The sequence below is a fragment of the Equus przewalskii genome, chromosome 20, assembly GCF_037783145.1.
Source record: "Equus przewalskii isolate Varuska chromosome 20, EquPr2, whole genome shotgun sequence".
NCBI lineage: Eukaryota > Metazoa > Chordata > Mammalia > Perissodactyla > Equidae > Equus > Equus przewalskii.
In genome coordinates this window covers 30,235,682-30,256,905 of record NC_091850.1, presented here as the reverse complement: position 1 = coordinate 30,256,905, position 21,224 = coordinate 30,235,682, and the positions used below count along the sequence as shown (strand labels likewise).

General features: G+C 45.3%; 1 protein-coding gene across 16 annotated transcripts in view; it reads left to right on the top strand.

Moving 5' to 3' along the window:
• Positions 1-2,127: 2,127 nt before the first annotated feature.
• Positions 2,128-21,224, top strand: part of RAI14 (retinoic acid induced 14) — a 138,550-nt gene continuing 119,453 nt past the window's right edge. For 4 of the 16 annotated variants that reach the window (XM_070587055.1, XM_070587066.1, XM_070587065.1 and 1 more), the window contains exon 1: positions 2,223-2,374. The gene's annotated coding sequence lies outside the window, so the exon portion shown is untranslated. Of the gene's footprint in view, positions 2,375-21,016; positions 21,103-21,224 lie in introns of those variants that run through there. The other 12 variants (XM_070587062.1, XM_070587049.1, XM_070587043.1 and 9 more) reach the window with 8 other exon arrangements.

Genomic DNA, 21,224 nt, shown 5'->3' with positions numbered 1-21,224 from the left:
CCCTTGCTCTTATTACTCCTAGTACTACCTATCACACTACAGTCACCTTGAATTTGGGGCAATTCCCCTATTGACATACAACACGCGGCTCCTCCCAAAACCTGCTACTAATTTTATGCAGCTTAGATGGTCATTTTATCCTTGCTTCCTTCTCTCAAACTCTTTCACCTGGGCGTGGTGTCCATGGAAGGGTGGTGGTTGATGTATCCTGAACCCACCTAGCATTTCTAAAAGGCCTGGGCAAAAAAAACCCAATGAGAAGACACTCTTCAATCCCATACTTGACCACAATCCTCCTGCAGGTGGCAGAACTTCAGCTATGGTCTGAAGCAGTTGGCTTCAGTTTCAGGGGAGAAGGGATCTAGAAAAGGACCTTGGCACATGGGACTAACTATAAGAGTTCCTCCCTCCACTACAGTCCTTCAACCAGAATTGGACTTGCTGACGTTAGAGGTGGGATTAGAAACGAAGGAGAGTAAGCATATAAGCCACCTATGAGAGCCACCGAGCTGACAAAGGCAGGTAGGCTCATAAGCAGGTGGCTTGGACGGCGTGCCACAGTGTAAAAGCAAAAAAGGAAGAGAGACAGGGCTTCTGTGAATAAAAGGCTGATGACCCTGCCTTACACAATGATTGTTTAACGTTTGGTATTTCAACTCTTTCAGCAACCAAACATGTAAATGTTAACTTTCCAAGGCAAAACCTCACCTTCCCAGCTACTCCTGCTTGAAGGAGATGGACGTGCTAAGAGCAGAACAGAAAACTCATGGGGTGGTATTGTTCCCCCTAAATACCCTACAGCACACCGCAATGAAACTGGATTGTAGAAATCGCCAGCACTCAACCAGAAAGAAGTCTGCCAGTTCGCATTTCTTTTAGACCATGATTTTATTTGAGGGGATAAAGGACAGGAAGAGGAGTGTACACATCTTGCTTTGAACTGGCTGTTCACCGCTTCTTAAAGGAATCTCTGATGTAGGACTTAGGAAGTGAAGACCACGCAGCTAGGTACACAGCTTTTGCTCCCTGTTTGATGGCACCTGTTAAACCTAAGACAGATTGTACACTTGGCTTGCGGGTGGGGTGGGTAGAGACACAGATAAAGTCTGCCGTGTAGACGTCAAGATCTGGCCAAGACGTTACAAATTTAACTCTATTAGGATGAATTTCACTGGTTGGAATTTTTTTTTTTTAAGTTCAATCGATTTGGAGTGGATTCCAACAAAAAGCACTCATCCCACTAATTTATTCTAGAAAGCTTCCTGCCCTGCGCAAAGGACGCAGAGCTAAACCGGAGAACAGAGCAGCTTTGGTGAATAAAACTTTCTAAGCCCTAGCTGGTTAGCGTGACTAGAATGAATGGAAAACGCGTCCCAAATGAAACGAGTAGGTGGAGAGCTTTGAAACCCTTGGAATTAAAGGAGGAGTCTATTATGATTCAAACGCTGGTCTTAGGGGGCTGGGGAAGGGAGGGAAACCTTAGGGGTCCTGCGGAGCGAGGGTGGCCCCCTTGGCAGCCCAGACACTGCTTTGAGGGTGTTCCCCATTCCTGCCTCCCAGTTCAGGCTGTAGATTTCTCCTTTCTGACTCCTGAGCAGAGTTAGACACTTAACGCTGCTAGTTTTCTCCTGCCACCTGATGAGTGTTAAGAAACAGTCACTCCAATTGGTTCATTCCAGAGACTATGTGCACGTTCTCGTTTACTTTCTGTTCAATAATTTGGAAAATATAACCGATTTGATTCTGGTTAGAAGGCGCTTGGATCAGTGACTTTGAAAACACCCCCACGACCACAAACGACTTTGGAAGTTGACCAGAAATGAACAGTATTCGGTATCTCACGCGACCTAAACCCAGGGGTCAGAGTACCGGTGGTTTCCACGAACTTCAGGTGATGATGATGAAACAGATCCGCGGGGAAGGGTCCCACGATCCGTGGAAAACCCTAAAGCAAGCCGTGGACGCCCAGGGCGCACGGGCCCGCGGGATGGGCAGCTGCCGGGCCGGGAGCACCTCCCGCAGGTCCCGGGCGGCGGAGCGCGGGGCCGGGTCACCTGACTCGCGGAATTTGGGCCCGCGCGGGGTGGAGGGGAGGGGAATGGTTAGCACCTCCCTTCCCGCTCCCGCGGGATCCGGGTCGGCGGGGGCCGGCGCCGGGCGGCCACGTGGTGGTGCTGCCGCTGCCCCCGCCCCGCCGGCCCAGCCCGGGAGCGGCGGCGCCCACTGACCCCCGCAGCGGGGGAGGAGGAGGGACCGAGGCGCAGGAAGCCGAGCAGGAAGCGAGCCCGGCGGCCGCGTTTTCCTGGGGAAGCGGCGGGCGGGGTGGCGCAGCCAGCGGGGCCCGGGGAGCCGCTGCCGCCGCCGCCTCGATGGGGTGAGTGCTCGGCGCCGAGAGTTGGGAGGCTCCCCGGAGCGGGGTCCCCGGCTCGCGCACCCGCCTTTGTGTCTGGGACTCGGGCGAGGGAGGTTGCGAGGAGCCGGGGACCGCGCGCCAGGCGGAGCTGCTTCGCGGGGTGGCCGCGAGGGTCCCGCCAGCGCTCCCTTGTCCGCCGCCGGCCGCCAACTGTCTGCAGAGGGCAGATTTGGGGTTCGAGGAAGAGGAGGATGGTGGGGATTAGATTAGAGGGGGAGGACCTGGCCAAGTTAGGAGCAGGGCTTCTTCCCGGTCCTTCGCGACTCGCAGGCCGGCTGGGGCAGGGCGCGGGGTTGCTGTGGAGGAGGCGCAGGTGGGAATGAATGACCAGACCCCGGCAGGGCGTTCTGGGTGTGCCGAGTCAGCATCCTGTCCCACCTGCCTGGTCCGCCCGGCGCCCCGCTCCCCCCAGGTCCCCGCATCTGGGCTCGACCCGTCTCGGCGCTGAACTTGGAGAAGCTGGGGAAGAAGGCGCGAGCGGGAGACTCCGGATGGCTGGGGCAACCGAGGGTCCGCTATTGTTTGCTTTCTGACTCCAGGAGCCCTTCGGCTCGCCCGAGGGTGCAGGCGAGGCCACTCCGGGCCTGCGACTGACTCCCGCCCTTCTTGTCCTCTTCGCCGCCGTAGCTCCCAGGAGGGATGCTCGAGTTGGGGCAGACGGGACTTCGGGAGGAGGGAGGATGTGAAGCCGCAAGAGAGGCGCGCTCCCGCCCGCCATTTATCCCAACCTCCGCCCAGGAGGGTGGGTACCCTCTCTAATCCACGTTTCCTTCGCTGTGGGCTTGAGCAGGTTTGTGTCTGCGGTTTAGTTTCAGCAGTTGGCAGGGTTCATCTGTGAACCCTTGGCTCACTTTCTCCTTTGCGTTTGGACCTCTCACCCGCCTAATGTGAATGGGGCCTCAGAGCCTGGAGAGGCGGCAGACTGGGCAGATGGAGCCTAGTGTAAGTGGAAGAGTTACAAGTAACCCCCTAGGGACTGGGCCTGGCCAATATATCCAAGCTTGCGCTTCTCCAGGGAGCCCAGCCCAGCGCAACTTTATTTGCAAACATTGGGGCAAATCTGCTGACTCAACGCTGTTCACCTGGACCAGAGGAGGCTTCCTTTGGCCGCAGGCTCACAGGTGATTTGGCTGGGTCTCCGTTTTCCTTACAGGATAGGACAATAGCAAGCGCCCTGGAATGGGGAAACGTAGCCAGTTCTCTGGAGAATGTGATCTCAAGACAGCAAGGGCCCGGCAGAGGGAGGAACTGGTTTTCCAGAGAGGAGAGCCTCACCTCCTTGAGGTCTGAAAAAGTTGGAGAAGCGAGAGTGCCTCATAGAGACTGGATTTTGATTCTCTGTCCCCAGCGTGCAGGGCCCGCCCGGTTCCAGGTGTGGCTGGGAGTTTTGTTACTGATAGATGTAATCTGATCATCTTTTCCTAATGATACCTACCAGTGTCTCCTTTTTCTTCTCTTGGGTTTTGGAAGATAGATTTTATGTGAGGAAATTTATCCAGTTTTTATAATTTTTAACCAGTGCTTGCCTAAGATGGATTGGGAGAGGTGGTCCCATGTTGGGCTGTTGCAGGTTTTTCATCTATTTATTGAGATGCTTCATTTATTGTATCATTTATACCCCTTAGATTTGTTTTTTGGCTTTTTTTGGCGTGGGGGGGGGGCGTGGTTATAACCCTGTTGAAAAATCTCATTACTCTTATCAGTGAAATTGAATAAAAAGAATGCATGCTGGGCCCTGGAGATTGAATTAGGGGAATGATACAGTGTCCCTGCCCACCTGACAATGAATTTCTCCAGACTGCCACTTCTCGAAACATCTTTGAGACAGGTACACCTAGTATCACCCACGTTTTATTTTATTTTATTTATTTATTTTTTATTGAGTTAATGATAGGTTACAATCTTGTGAAATTTTCACCCATGTTTTAAAGGTGAGGAAACCGAGGTTTGGAGGTTAAGGGCAACTGTGCATTGGAGTTAATGGAATGTTTTGGAGGAGTTTTCTCTCTCCCTTTCTTTCTTTCAAAATAAAAATAAGCATGAAATCTTTCAGACATACATGAAAAGAGGATAGAGTAAGGCTTCCATTTTCCACTACCTATGTTTAAGAGTTGCTAATCTTTCCATATTTGCTTCTTATCCTCCTGTTGAAAATAAACTGCAATGGAAATATTTTACCCATCCCCCCTCCTCCGCCTCCATCCTCAGGTCACCACTAATGTGAAGTTAGTCTGCAGAGTTCCCCAACATGTTGGTACTTCTGTATAGTATGTATCTACAAACAATATCTGTAAGCTTGTGTGTTTAACATTTTACATAATGGCATAGTTCTATATACGTACGACTTGCATTTTTAAATTTGTTGTTTTGAGGTACATGTTGGTCTAACTTTCCCTGCTAGAGAGAATTTCAGGGTATGAATAAATTGTACTCATTCCCTTGCCAAGAGAAAATTAGAGTGTTTCCAGTTTTTCACTGTTATTACAGACACTTTTGTTGCCAAGGACAGTTGATCTGTTTCCACTTTTTTACTATAACAAATAGTGCTACAATAAACAGCCGAATTGTGTTTCCTTGTGTACAAGTTTCTGTTACACACCTATACAATTAATTGGTGGGTAGCGGAGTCTAGGTAAGGCTGCCTTTATTATCTCTTTCATTCCAAAACAAATATTTAGGGTGCCTGTAGGGTCTCTCTTGGTTATTTGTTGAATGAAAAAGTGAAATTAATCAATTTTTTAGCTCTAAGAAGATCGCTAGTTGGCTGGATTCTTTTGTTTTTTCAATTTTTTTTTCCCCCTTAAATGAAAGTGCCTCTTATAAAGTTGGAGCATGAGACAAAACCGCGGTGCTGAGTTTGGGAGACTTGTGCTCAAGCCTTTTCTTGGCTGTCACTGCTGGTGTGACCTTCAGTTACTCCCTCACCCCTCTCTTCCTCATTTCTTCAAGCCTGGTAGGATGAAGGGATTTATTAAGCATTTACAAAGGCACGTTCTTGCTCTAAGCGTTTATGAAAATATGGCTGTTAATGATGTTTTGCCCCTAATTGTAACCCCTTCATCTGGAATCAGTTTAAGACATTTAAATACATTGGCTTCCTCATTAGTCCTTCAAATTGCCAGGCGCATTCCTGCCTCAGAGCTTGTTCTCGCTGTCTGAACTCTGGACCGCTCTTTCCCTAGGTGTCTCCCTGGCTGAGCCCCGCAACCCCTCAGGTCTTTCCTCAGACGTCACCTTCTCAGCACACCTTCCCTGGCCACCCGCCTTCAGCACGCCCTGCCCCCCTTCTCTGCTTTATTTTCTTCCATGGCATTTGTCACCTTCTAACTTGCTGTGTGTTTCAATGTATATTAGTAGCCTGTCTTTCCACAGTACAATATAAACTCCTTGAAGATGGGAGTTTAGTGCCTAGAACAGTGTTGACCTACAGTAGGTACTGACATCTTTGTTGAATTAATGATATAATGCTTTTTCTTGTAGTTTTCTACTTAGAATTTCTCCGTTAGCACATATTAGATATGCTAAGTGGTGCCAGTTGTTGCCACAGCTGTAATGGAGTGCCCCAGATGTCATATTTACAGGTTCCATCAGGATAAAAACATACATCTTATAAAGAAAGCATTCTATTTAAATCTGTGTGATTCATTCCACAAAGCTCTAGTGTCTTCGGATTTTTGCTGCCAACATTTGCCTAAACGTGAATTCAGAGGAATCCATAAGTAACATGGTGCTAGGAAGCACACCCATCTTTCTTTGATAACTTAGCTTCCCAACATTTTAAATGTGGAAGAGGCATGACCACCAAGGAAGCTGACTTTCTCTTTCACACAGCATCCCTACAGACAGGCCAGCAATGGTCTGTCAACCACACTGAATTTCTAAGAATAGAAAGTGTATTTCTCTGAGTTGTTGCAGAGGGTATAGCCTTATTCCTCTGACTTTGCATTCATGTTGGTTTTATTTAAAGGTTGGCACCTGAGCTAACTGTTGCCAATCTTTTTTTTTTTCTCCCCAAATCCCCCCAGTACATAGTTGTATATTTCTAGTTGTGGGTCCTTCTAGTTGTGGCATGTGGGATGCCGCCTCATTGTGGCCTGATGAGCAGTGCCGTGTCCTCACCCAGGATCCGAACCGGCGAAACTCTGGGAAACCCTGGCCGCTGAAGTGGAGCGTGGGAACTTAACCACTAGGCCACGGGCCAGCCCCTCCTTTTTTTTTCCGGAGGGGACAGGGGATGATGACGTTAATGTGAAGATCCAGGAGCAGCCAGTATGTAGTAGAGTATCTAGAAATACTTTAAAAACTGTCACATCGTAAAATCCTTAACTCGTGGTACTGAAAACGTTCACTGTTATGGTGCTGTGCATTATTTCGCTAGAAGCCAACTGAATTTTCTCTACCTTGCATGATGAATATAGGAGTTGACAAAGCAAAGCTAAACCCATCAAAGGCCTCTTGGGTATATTTTAAATATGCGATGTGGAAAAGGAGTCTAGATTTTTTTTCCAGTTAACTATTTATATAGGTATATGATACTGATGGTATCCTTTAAAAAAAGTCACTAGTGTATTGAAGTACAACCATTGTATCCTCTGTAATAAAATGATAGAAAGAAATCAGTTTATTATGGATCCAGATCAGATTAAACTTCAAGCTGAAAACCGTAAGCATAGAATTATATGATTCGTGTTAAGATGCTGCATGATTTAAAGAGATTTCTTCTTTTTGGTTTATTGCTACCCAGGAGCTGAAAAGTACAGGTGGTTTAATAAAAAAGATTGTTAATCAAACGTCACTTTCCCAACTCCAGCCATTTACAGTGAACAAAAAACTAGTCTAGTCCTTGACATCAGACTCACTGATGGGTATCAGTGAATTTAGTCAATATTTTAATAAGTAACTTTTCTGAGTGATTTAACCATGTGTTTTAAAACAAAACAGTCTTCTGTTTGATTGAGGGAAGTATGCCTCATTCTTCAATTTGATGTCCTGTGTGTCCAGTAGAGTATCTGTCACATAGTAGGTGACCAATATTTATTGAACTATACCGCCAACACACACATACTCAGGGGTCATAAAGCCCCTTATGGTAGTCACCTGATGTTGAGCTGACTAGTCTGGAGGAGAATTTAAACAATGATCATAAGACAGAGGTGTGGAGGTAGTTAGCAGCAAAATGCAGGTTGAGGTTCAGAAGATGTAGTTCTCTTCTCCTTAGACAAGTTGCTTCACCTCACTAAGCCTCATTTTTCTTACTTATAGTTAAGAAACACCTTTTCGGGGCCGGCCCCGTGGCACATCGGTTAAGTTCGCATGTTCCACTTTGGGGGCCCGGGGTTCACCAGTTGGAATCCCAGGTGTGGACATGGCACTGCTTGGCAAGCCATGCTGTGGTAGGCGTCCTACATATAAAGTGGAGGAAGATGGGCACAGGTGTTAGCTTTGGAATCCCCAGGTTCAAAATCCAAGGTCTGTTGAATGACCTAGAAAAACTCATTGCCTATCTCCTGTTTACCTTTAACAGCCACCTCTTAAGGGTCAAGAGTGTAGTCGGAAGGGGTCTATTTTCTATTATGTGCCTCAGACCTGATACCCTGTCATACATGAGTCAAAAATAATTGTGGGTTTTATACCCTCAATTGGAAAACCAGTCACTGGTTGCTATGTCAACCAGTCTACAAACCACTGACCATTTTTAGCAACTACTTTTATTGGATGCAATAAAATGCTATTTAGAAGTAATAAAAAGTGGATCTGTAGTATAGTTACTTCACAGAGATCTGATGATGCTAATGGGGCTGGAGTTGCCCACCACCAGGGCAGCGTATTTCTTGGTGTACTGTAGGGCTCGCACTGTCTTCTGCTTTCCACGTGGCAGTAGTTTTCTCGCTTTGCTGTTGCCGGAGGGAACTGAGATGTCCCTGGGCCCCACCTAACAACACCCCTAAGCGAATGGGGTAGATCTTTGACTGCTCCCCCCGTGGGAGAAATATCCCCAACTTCTCTCTGTTCTGCCCTTCCCATTGTGGCTTCCCAGCCTGATGGGGCTGCCTCCCTGGGGACCTGAGGAAGACCAGGCCACATTTCCTGGTTGGGGAGCTCACCCTCAGCTGGAAGTCTGCTCCTCCAGGGGAAATCATTCTTCCATGGGAAGCAGCCAACACTAGCAGAAGATACTGCCATTGTTAGCCACGCTCAGGGAGCTTGTCTATTAGTCCACCTTGGGCGACATCTTGTCTCTTCAGTCAAAAATTGGGCACAGGGGTCGGCCCGGTGGTGCAGTGGTTAAGTGCACATGTCCTGCTTCTCAGCGGCCCGGGGTTTGCTGGTTCGGATCCCGGGTGCGGACATGGCACCGCTTGGCAAGTCATGCTGTGGTAGGCGTCCCACATAGAAAGTAGAGGAAGATGGGCATGGATGTTAGCTCAGGGCCAGTCTTCCTGAGCAAAAGGAGGAGGATTGGCAGCAGATGTTAGCTCAGGGCTAATCTTGCTCAAAAAAAAAAAAAAAAAAATTGGGCGGAAAGCGATGCAGACCTGCTTGTAATGGAGGGTGAATGATGTAAGCTCTTTCAACAAGTCATTTTATTTGAATTGAACACCTTCTTTGCACCAGGCATTTTGCTGCTAGACTGTCAGCTTTGGGAGGTCCAGGCTGCTCTTACTTATTGTCGGATTTCCTATGAACAATACATGTTGATGCAGTCATTGAGTGTTAGATGATCCATGGATGAATGGCAATGCCTGCCTTTCGTGGAGTTTAGAGTTTTAGCCAAGTTAGCATGTTCCCATTCCACTATAGCGCAAGGCGGACTATTAGTGGTTGGAATGGGGTGGGGTGGGAACTCATTTTACAGCTGAGATCCAGGCCTAGGGAAGTGAAATGACCCCTTGGAAAGTGACACCCTCAGTAGGAGGCAGAGCTAGACATGCCCCTTAGTTCTGGCTGCTCCTAGCGTACAACCCCTAAATGTACTTTTCTCTTTCTCTCAGATGTAGACAGTCACCTTGGGAGTCCTAGATGTAGCTGGTTACAGTAGTTATCAGTGAAGAAGGCTGGAGAGACTTGGACAAGCTGCCTCGAGACTAGTGGGGAGTCCCAGGTGAGGCAGAGGGCATTGAGCAGCCACATGAAGGTCCGGAAAAGGATCTGGAATCCAGGCCCTTAGCATCCTGCTGAGCCAGAACCAGATAAGACTATTGGTCAAGTTTTGTCAGCTAAGAACTTCTGTGTTGGGGCCTGCCTGGTGGCACAGCTGTTAAGTTCACACGTTCTGCTTTGGTGGCCCGGGGTTTGCCAGTTCGGATCCCCGGTGCGGACATGGGACCTCTTGTCAAGCCATGCTGTGGTAGGTGTCCCACATATAGAGGAAGATGGACATGGATGTTAGCTCAGGGCCAGTCTTCCTCAGCAAAAAGAGGAGGATTGGCAGTAGTTAGCGCAGGGCTAATCTTCCTCAAAAAAAAAAAAAAACTTCTGTGCTGATTCTCTTAATTTGACAAGAATGCGCACATAATTAGAAAATCTCCTATGAAAGTCGACACGTTGGTGATTAATCATTTTTCATGAATGAAAGGGGGTACTAACTTGTGGACAATTATGACCCACAGTCATTTTACTGCTGGGCGAAGCCGTCCAAAAGGCTCGTGGACAGTGGGTTGCATTTTGCTTTCTTACAAAAGGCGGCCAGAAGGAAAATACAAGCTAGGACCCAGCCACAAACATATCTGTGGCCCTGAGGTCCTGCATGGAACCACATCAAGGGGTCCTCACCCGGGGATGGATGCTGAGTAGTTTGCCATCCATCCTCTCTCCAGGTCAGTCTCGTTTCAGGCTCAATCCACTTTCCTCATGGGTGCAAGTGACTCGAATTCTCTCATGAACCTTCTTGGCTCTTTGTTTTTAAAACAAAAAACCTTAGATTTTTTGGTGGGTGGGGGTGCTGTATCATTTCTCTCTTTTGAGAAAAACGTTTTTCACGTTTCTTTCCTGTGAGCTTTTTTTTAAATTGGAAAAAACTGTTCAAAATATAGGCCTAGAAACTATAACCAATATCTGTATTCCATCTGGGGTTTCCTAGGAGTTTTTTTAAAGGAAGAATTCATTTCTGCCACCAACTGTGTGTGTACATCCGGTCAGCAATCTTGATCAGCTCCTCGGTAATTGGATTCTTTCTGTGCGGTCCTTTAAACCATGTCAGGTGTGCTGTTTGTTTATTTGTTCTATTGCTTTTCCTCTAGAGTCTCTATAAGCCAGAAAGAGATTTCCTCAAAATGCCTCCCATCCCAGCCTGTCTCCTGGCCAATCTGTTGAGGGCTGTGTTACTGTTTGGCACCAGGCTCGCTTGCTTCTTCTCTGAAACAACCGCTCATTATTTTAAGTGCATACCCCTTGGAACAAAGCACGTTTGATTCTCACTACATTGCAAGTGGATGTTTATATTCAGGGTGGCAAAAGAAACAGAGCTGCTGCCTCTATCCTGTTGAGATCTGCCACAGGGTTAGGTGGCAGCCTGCTGGCCGTGGGTGCTTCTGTGTGTGGCTTCTGGAACAAAGTCACCTGCACTCCCTTGCCCCATTCCTCCTCATTGGGTGATGTGTTTTACAATTCCACTTTCATTATAATATCAGTGCTTTTAATTGTCCTGAAGAATTGCAGTATTTCCTTTTTTACAGCTTGGAAAGAGTTGTTATACAGGATATTAGAATAATTTCCTAAGGAACGGAAATGTCCTGATGACAGAGAAGCATCTAAGTATCTAGAAGTTCTGCTTTTCCAAATTGTTGCCAAAACATGGACGCCTCCACCCCAATCTGTAGTTTACCAGCTCCGCTGAATATAAATAGCCACTTCGCTTGTTTGTAATTGTCTTTACATTTTCTCCGTTATTGATTTGGTATCCTTAGCGAGCTATATGGAAAAGGATTTTTTGACTTGTGAGTTCAATATATTTATTCATTAAGCATATGCTCCGCATTTGAAAAGGACAAAGAAATAAAAATGCTACCCTCCCTGGAATGAGGCAGGAGTGTGTGAGTGAGGGCGAACAGCCAGAAGGAATGTCTCTTCCAAGTTGGTCCATTCAGACTTCCTAGAGGAGCTCTGTTATGTGCCAGCAGCAGATCTGAGGACTGTTCCATCATTAAAAGCAACTAATTTTTTTCTTTTAAGTAGTAAAAATGTTGGTCTGCTGGCCAGACTTTATTATTATTAATATTTTCTTAAATGTAGCCTATTGTTGTGTTTTGGTCTCTGAAACTGAAGCTGAGTGAAATCCAGTCTCTTCCCTTTATAAACTGTGCCGCTTTGGCCCAATAAACTTCCACTTTCCCAATCTGAAAACTAGGAATAATAGCAATAGCATCTAATTCCGAAGTAGTGTGAGCACTAAATGCGATAATACTTATTTATAACAAAATATTTAAAAAATAAAATTTTGCAAAGTAAAACTTTTGCGAAGTCATGATTTAAGTAAATGATGGTTATTGTGGCTGTTATTATTATCAATGTTATCATGTTCTTTATCAATCTACCTTAAAGAACTGATATATTGGCCAATGATTATGCTTGCCGTTATAATCCAGAGCAGTAAAGAGGGATTGCCCCCCATATGTCATTGCAACGCATCCGCCTTGTGTCTTCTGTGCAGTTCACAACTATTTTCCCTGTATTCTCACTCCTCTCTTTGATCCTTCTATCATTATAGCATTAGGTAATGTGGACAGTGTAAAGACATATTTCCTTTAGTAGTGACAGTCTTATTCCAAATTGCGTTCCCAACTTCCTCAGTCTCGCCAGACTTGTTTCATTCTTAATCTAGGTACAGAACAGTGAATCGTGGTTAAGATGAAGATGGTGGTACTTAGAATGATGTGAGAAGGGATGTAAATTCCCTATTGAGTCCTTTGGAATTGTCCAATTGTCAACAGAGAATAATATAGACATGTTTTTTGAACCATACACAACAGAGTAATAGTTGAGTTTGCCTACAAGTTCATCAGTCTTGAGTGAAATAAAATTGTTGGCTAATCATTCCTTCTTCTGCATGTGGCAGAGTGAATCTTTTAAAATTTAACTTTCATTGTCATTAACTTGTGGTATTTACTAGATCTGAGTTTTATGATTTTATGAGAGTAAGTGATTTTTAAACATGGTAACATGATAGCATATTTTCTGCCTGCTTTGTTGGTAATAATAAGATACTGTTATTGCTAAATGGATGCTATCATCACAGTCTTTGAAGGGAAAATCTAAATCATCACGGTCTAATGGAAATAGAAGCAAGCCACAAATACAAGCCACATAGGTCATTTTAAATTTTCTAGTAGCCATAAAAAAAGGAAAAAGAAATTAATTGTAATATATTTTATTTTACCTAGTATATCCAAAGTATTATCATGTATTCAATATAAAACTTATTAATGATATAGTTGACATTATTTTTTCATAGTAAGTCTTTGAAATCCATTGTGTATTTTCCACTTACAGTGCATGTCGATTTGCACTAGTCTCATTTCAAATGCTCAGTAGCCCATGTGGCTAATGGCTACGGTATTGGACAGCACTGATCTAAGTAATATGTCATCGTGAAGGTCCTGGAATCTCAGCACCACCTGACACCTAGAATGCCCTCAGTAAATGCATGTTTGATTAAGCTTCCCTGTGTCTTTGCCCCGTTATCTGGGATTTTGCCCTTAGCTTTAAGCATTCTTTTAGAGAAATGCAGTAGTTTCATCACAAACTGAGTACACCTGATATAGTGGACATTTGTACTTTTGGTTTACAAATCTGTGTCTCTCTGCTTTTGTACAGGTGCATTTCTACATGGACTTTCTTTTCTTTTTTTAAACACTAAGACTGATTTTTGTAGGCAGGGGTTGTGGGTGGTCGACATTTCTACATCCCCCGTGTACTTGGCCCATAGTGGTATTCAGTGTGTATGAGTAAATGAAACAGTATGGGTTTCTTATTTTGTCTCTTAAATTGCAAGTTCTGAAGTAGCCATGCTCTTTTTAATCTGTAAACCCTACTGGCCTCAGGTGCAAGGTGTGTGGATTTGTGGACGTGTGTGGGGCACGGTGGGGGGGTGGTATATTAAATCTTTGTTATTGTTATTGGAACATTCTCAAGCCTTTGTGTTAATGCTGTTTGCTTCTTATCCCTAAATGTGGAAAGTGGTTGCAAATTGAAAGATGGTAGGTCCAGGGTATGAAATTCAGTTAACAGGAGTTTGTTCTCACTGGGCAGACAGGTGTAGGGCCCCCATATAGCACAGACACGGGACAGCCTCGAGCTTCTAATGGAAAAAGATCTGAAAGGCTTTTCCATTTGCGCTGCCAGGGCAACAGTGTAGCAGATCTAGGCTGGCATAGCCCCCAGGAAGTGAGGCCTTGATTGAGCCGCCGTGTCATGCTCCTCTTCCAGTTCTCTTGTTTGGAATAAATTAGTGGGGGTGACATTGTCTTTGCATATCATGTCTTCAGCACTACTCAAGGATTATCCCTGGGCCTTGTGGCCTCCTGGTCCAGCTGAACCCCAGCACCCCACCACACACCCCAGGGCAGCTTCCCCACTGTCTGACCCTCTCTCCTAGTGCTTTCCTATCCTGAGGGTTTTCCTTATTCATCCTTAGTTTCAGCTCCACGAGCAGCTTCCTTGTGTCCCTCCCTTGTCCCCCTCAGCTCTGTGGAGCCAAGTTGCTTGGGGAGCAGAGGAGGTAAGGTCCACCCCGTGGGCAGCCTGGACCCAGCTGTTACAGTGGTTTTTTATTCCATGAGTGTTTTAAAATAGTCTAATGCTATTCATTTCCAGTTAATTGCAATTGTTTTTATTGTTGGCTGGTTCCTGCAGGAGAGCCAACGAGCAGTACATACGTTCAGAATGGAAATAGGCCAGAAGACCCACACTGGGCTTGCTGGCAGGTCTTCTGCAGTGACTGGAATGATAGAGGTAAATAGTGAATGCAGTGGTTGGCGTAGGGCTGGGAAAGGGTGTGTGTTATCAGGGAGCAGCTAATAGCCAAAGAAATGAGGGATAAGTATGCCCTCCCTGACCTGCAAGTTCAAAGGGGTCACTGTAGGTCATCCTGATATATTTAGCCCAATTAAACTCCAGAGAGTATTTATTTCACTTCTGTAGGTTCATGAAGTGAATTTAGCTACTGACTGCAGAAATGTACTCAACAGTCAGAAATGCAAACTGCAACCGTGCTGTCGAACTTCTAGGCCCCTCTTTTGCTATGGGTGTGAGATGACAGCCTGAGCAAGATCGAGTAGATGAGAAGGCACCAAAGGATTTGTCAGTACTGTTAGGTTGCAAGTGACAGAAACCCAACTTGAATTAGCTTAGGGCAGAAGGGGAGTGTCTTGGCTTATGTGACCCCAAATCCTGTGCTAAAAGGACGTGGCTATAGCAGGGCCTGAATCCCTGGACTCAGGGGCCCCCTAGTTCCCTCTCTCAAACCAGCTTTCTGCCCAGGGCTAGAATCGGGTCTTGGTTCAAGCTGCCGGGTCCATACTGTTCTAGCTTCTCCACCAGAGAGGAAGCTCTTGTCTTCCCTTCCCCTCTTCCTTTGCTTCCCTCCACCTGTGCCTTCCCTCATCCAACTCTGGAAATCCCAGGGAGAGTCTGAATAGCCTTGCTGAGGACACACTCCCATCTCTGGGGAACAGCTACAGCCAGCATACAACGCGGTTGGTGTGGGGGTGGGCGTGGGAGAGACAGTTTTTCTAAAAGAAGACGAGAGCCATTAGCAGGAGAAGGTCTGGCACTCAGGACCAAACCAGACATGGTAGGTCTGCCCTAGCATGCAGGGTAACATTGTTGTGCTAAAGGAGATGAAGCAACCTGCCTTCAAGTGAGCAAGCATCCCCTCTCTGTTGGACTGGGGATGAGAAACATGCTGTTTTGAATATATGCTGTTCAAATGACATGTATTCTGCTGTCGGGGCAGCAGAAATAATTTCTGTGCTCTCCATTCACTTCTTCACTCCTGCTCCTAGGGCATCAGAGTTCACAGAATCTGTTTTATTAACTTAATTTCCTCCTTATTCTGAAATGTATTTGAGACACTAGATGACTGGGCAGAGATTCAGTAGGCCAGACAGAACTATTGTGATCAATGTAAATGACATTTCCAACATTCCAGAATTTGGAGAGTCCAAGTTATTCCCATTTTGAAACCGAGTCAAAGAACTGATGAAATATGCAGTAAGCCAACATTTGGCAATTAAATCTTCCTAGAGTAAAAACAAGAATTAAATACAACCATACATGGAGCCTACACTCTCCCTCCCTCTAAAGATATTTTTCACTACCTAACAGCTTTGTGTATGTATCTCCCTGTTCACTTTTTGTTATTTGATCTTTTTAAAAACAGCTTCGCTGAGATATGATTTACATTCCATAAACTTCACCAATTTTAGTATACTCTTCAATAATTTTTAGTAAATGTATAGAACTGTGTCATCATCACCACATCCAGTTTTAGAATATTTCCATTACCCCAAAAAGATCCCTCATGCCCATTTGCAATCACGCTTTCTTACCATTCCCAGCCCTAGACAATCACTAATCTGCTTTCTGCCTGTAAATGTGCCTGTTCCAGACCTGTCATACACATGGAATCTTACGGTATAAGGTCTTTTATGTCAACCTTCACTTAGCACGATGGTTTTGAGCTTCACCCCTGTTGCAGCATGCGTCAGTATTTCGTTCCTTTTTAGTGCTGGATAGTATTCCATTGTGTGGGAATGCCACATCTTGTTAACCTAGTTGATGGATGTTTCAGTAGTTTCCACTTTTTCTCAATTATGAATTCTGCCATAAACATGTGGACATGTTTTTGTTTCTCTTGGCAAGATACATAGGAGTGGAATTACGGGTTGTATGGTAAATTTATATTTAACTTTGTAAGAAACTGCCAAACTGCTTTCTTTCCACAGTGACTTTTTGCTTTCCACATTTTATGTTGTCACCAGTGATGTTTGAGGATTAGACCTGTGTTGTTAAATGTGGTTGATTCTCTTGGATTTCAAGATGGATGAAACCTGAGGAATGGACTTGGGAAGAAGCCACTAAGGTGCATGGCACATATGTGTTGCCATTGGAGTTGATTACTAGATGTGCAGGGCAGCTCTGTTTAAAGAGATGAACACAGTGGGTTGTTTAGACGGTGCTGTTGACATCAACATCCAGGATTTGGACACATAGAATAGGAAGAGCATTTTAGAGGTATCTTAAATATAACCTCAACACGAGAGAGAATCTCATGGAGTTTCTTACTTCTAGAATGACTTCTGTGTTCCAAAGGTAGCGTGTTTTGATTAAGCCCGTGCTTTTTAAATTGGATAGATTTAGGACATGAGGTAACCTTGGGGCTTTACTCTGGTAGGCTCATTGGAGCATGTGAGGAGCAGATTTGACAGACCAGACAGTGATGTTGCCAGAGCTCTGGCCAATTTTGTATCAGTGCTGCTGGCTCTGACTGATTCATGGACCAAGGTCGGTCCCGGTTGATGGCAGGTTTTATTTTAAAGAAGAATGATGTACTTGTTTCTCAAGAGAAATGTCATCCCTGGATAAAGGCAAGTTGTGAATATAGGGAAGGAGATTAATGTTCTCAAGAGAGTTTTACTGCATGATTATTATGATACCATATCTGAATGACATTTACGGTTTAAAAAGAATGTGGTCATTTATTTTCTTTGGAAGAAAAAAGTGAGATATTGGAGCATTTTAGAAAGGATTCATTGCCAAAATGAAACTATTGCTTATGTCTTTTTTCCTCCCTAAACTTTTCCCTTCTTTATCATCTGGGCCATCTTTTAACCAACCTGCACCGTAGTTAATTCATAAAAACGATGATATGTATGAAAGCACCCAGCCCATAATGAATGCCCCGCAAATTTGCTTGTTTGTTTACTCATTCATTAATTCGTTCATATGTATCTGGTTTGCTGAATAAATAAGCCTCACCAGGATGTAATCATAAAGCGGCTTTATGTCCCACGGTATCTTGAAAATTTATTCAGTCAAGTTAGTATATCCCTTGCCTCCAGATGAAATCTATGACTTTTCTGATTATTGTTCAATTTAAAAAAATTCTACAATCAACTTCAATTGCTAAATACTCTTTTTAATTGAAGTGCAATAGACATGTAACATTAGTTTCAAGTGTACAGCATAACGATTTGATATTTATACGTATTGAGAAATAATCACCACGATGAGTCTAGTTAACATCCATCACCATACAGAGTTACAAAATTATTTTTCTTGTGATGAGAACTTTGAAGATCTACTCTCAGCAGCTTTCAAATATGCAATACAGTATTATTAACTATAGTCACCAGGCTGTACATTATATCCCAGGACGATTTATTTTATAACTGGAAGTTAGTACCTTTTGACTCCCTTCACCCATTTCACCCCCCCTGCCCTCTCCCAGCTACATACTCTTAATTTAGAACTTAGAATGTCCAATTTCAGATAACAATAAAAAGCTAAAATTTGATATAAGATAGAATGTCTTTCTTTTCCAGTCTTTCCCATGCTGTCCTGTTGCCTCCATCTAGCTGTCAGGGTTTATGTTCCCTCCAGGGTTGCAGTGGTAAGACTAGGGGTGGGATGGGTGAGATGAGAGAGAAGACAGATAAGGAAGTTCTCGCCTGGCTGGTACTTTGGGAGGTAGTGCTGTGCTCTCTGAGCCTGACAGGTGTTTTGAGTTGACTCTTGCTCTTGGGCTCTTTCATGGGGTGTTATGGCCTGAAGTGTGTGTTCCTAAAATTCAAATATTGAAGTCCTCATCCCTAGTTGGGAGATAGGGCCATTAAAGAGGTAATTAAGGTAAAACAAGGTCATGTGGATGGGCCCTAGTCCAGTGTGACTGGTGTCCTTCTAAGAGAGATTAGGTCACACACAGAGGAAGGCCATGTGAAAAAAGGGAGAAGACAGCCATCCACAGCCAAGAAAAGAGGCCTCAGAATAAGATCCACCCTGCTGTCACCCTGATCTGGACTTCTAGCCTCCAGAACAGTGAAGGATATACGTTTCTGTCATGTAAGCCACCAGGCTGTGATACATGTTATGGCAGCCCCAGCAAACTAGTACAAGGGGCCTTTGGAGAGCCCTCTCCCCTCCTCGCTCCACTCCTGGACCATCACTGGGGGCCTCTCCCCTGCAATTCCCTTGATGCAGGTGATGTACTCACCTCTGGTTTGTTGCTTCTCCATCTGGGACTCAGCTTCTCTCAGCCCTCTTCGTCCTTCTAATCTACTCTATTAGACAGGATCTGAGACAACTTACTACCCTCTGTTGTGAGTTGTCTACAGAAAACATACGTCTATGCTCAAACTCCAGCATGCAAGCTAATCGTAACCCAGCAGCAACCTCTCCTTCATTCCCATCCTCACAGCATAGGCCGCTTTCTCTCCCACCTGTTAGATTTTCCAGGCGAGGATCAGACACCTGTTCCACTCTCTCTAAGTGGTCCTGGAAGCCTCTCATGAGGTTGAGTACACGTGGTGGGAATCATTGCATCTTTCTCTCCAAAGAAAGATCCTCTCCTGGTCTCGACACACTCTGACCCTTTAAACCCTGGATGTGAGTGAGGGGTTCAAGAATCTTGTTATAAGTTTTCAACTAAATCTTTTGAAGATTTGCATCTTGGACTGGCCACTTACTTTGTAATGAAACATCTGTTGTATCTTTGTGCTTCCAATTTAACACTTAGTGCTCATGCATTCATTTATTCCGCTGTAGTGAACTTTCACTGAGTGTTGACTATGGAGAGAGTCTTGCTGAGGTTAGAGGTGAAGCCTCGGGCCCATTAGGATGGACTTTTTCCTTATTAAGAAGCTCCCAGGGGACAGGCCCCATGGCCAAGTGGTTAAGCTCATGTGCTCCGCGTTGGTGGCCCAGGGTTTCGTTGGTTTGGATCCTGGGCGTGGACTTAGCACTGCTCGTCAAGCCATGCTCAGGTGGCACCCCACAGCAGAGCTAGAAGGACCTACAACTAGAATATACAGCTCTGTGCTGGGGGGCTTTGGGGAAAAGAAGAAAAAAAAGAAGGAAACAAAGAAGCTCCCAGAATCTCATGCAAAATCACGGAACAGGCACGTTGATTTGGGGGAATGCTTGGCCTGCCCCACAGCCCTCTCCAGTATCAGGCTGATAACTATCCTGTGAACCTGCCCCCAGGGTTCTATTTGATGATCTTTGCTCTCTGTTGACTCTGGCATTCCATTATTCAAAATGGTCAGCTCCCTTGACTAAGCTCAGCATGTTCCTGGGGAGATGCTGCATGAGGAGCATAGCAATGAGAGAAGAGGGCAGGCAGGAGGGGAAAAAGGAGGGGCAACCTGTTAAGACTTCGTAGGCCGAATGTGTTGGGTTTTGTTTTTTTCTTTAAGAACTTTGTGCTTTCATATGTACATGGCGAAACCTAATCATTGTGCTGCATTTACTGAAATCCCAGTGCAGCTAACCATGTCAGGGTGCTCACCTTCCTCAGTGCACTTGGGACCAGGGAGAACCATACTGAGGTCAAAGGTGAAGTGTAAAGGCTATCCCGGTGCCTAACCCATATCTTTGTCCTACAGATTCATTCATGAAACATTTATGGATTATATGCCAATGCCCAAGTATATGCAAGATGAAAATCCTACCCTGAAAGTCTGCCATTCCAAAGTAAGCAGGCAGTCTGAGGTGCACATTTTCAAATTTGCTGAAAACTGGTAACAGGATTCTTGAACTCCCCTCCCTCGCATTCAGGGTCTGAAAGGGTCAGAGTGTGTGGGGACTGGGGGGGGAGGATCTTTCTTTGGAGAGAGAACTAGGCAATGATTCCCACCGCGTCTACTCAACCTCACGAGAGAGGCCTATAGAATCACTTAAAGAGATTGGACAGGGGCCAGGGGCCAGCCTGGTGGTACAGCAGTTAAGTGCGCACGTGCCGCTTCTCAGTGGCCCCGGGTTCGCCGGTTCGGATCTTGAGTACAGACATGGCACCGCTTGGCACGCCATGGTGTGGTAGGCATCCCACATAGAAAGTAGAGGAAGATGGGCACGGATGTTAGCTCAGGGCCAGGCTTCCTCAGCAAAAAGAGGAGGACTGGAAGTAGTTAGCTCAGGGCTAATCTTCCTTAAAAAAAAAAAGAGAGAGATTGGACAGGCATCTGACCCTTGCCTGGAAAATCTAAGATGGGCATGTCCCGTCTTGTGGGAGAACACTGACAAGATGTCTTTCCTTTTCAGCTTGCCCAAATCATGAGTTTCCTTAAAGGCCAGTTAGACCCTTACCCCTATTATGAAGACTTCTCTGATTTTTCTCAGCCCTCAAAGATTCCCATTCTTTGAATTCCTACAGTATTTGACACCTAATTATTAGGTGGTTTGAGATCATTCTCTACTCCCACCCTAGGTCAGTTTCGATCCTCCAGTAGTGCCTGCCCAGAGTTCCCATAACCTAAACGTCTGTATGTGTTTAAAATTCTGTCTTACTAAGACGAGAACAAATCTTCTGTGGATAAAGTAATTTGGGTGAGGGGGAACGGTACTCCCTGGCTTCTGCTTCCCAATTTTCTATTCTTTATTCCAGAAGCAGTGACGTAAGTCGTAGGTGCAGCCCTATCCGAGAGGGACAGACTTGGACCAGCTTCTTCCCCTGGGAGGAGTTCAGATGGCGCGAGGTGCTCTGTTGTCAGGGAACCTTTATTGGGAAGGTTGATCTGGAGAGACCTTTTACAGAGTGTATTTGTTTTGCCAGATTGAGAGAACTGCGTGTTTACACAGCTTTTGGTTAAAATTCCAT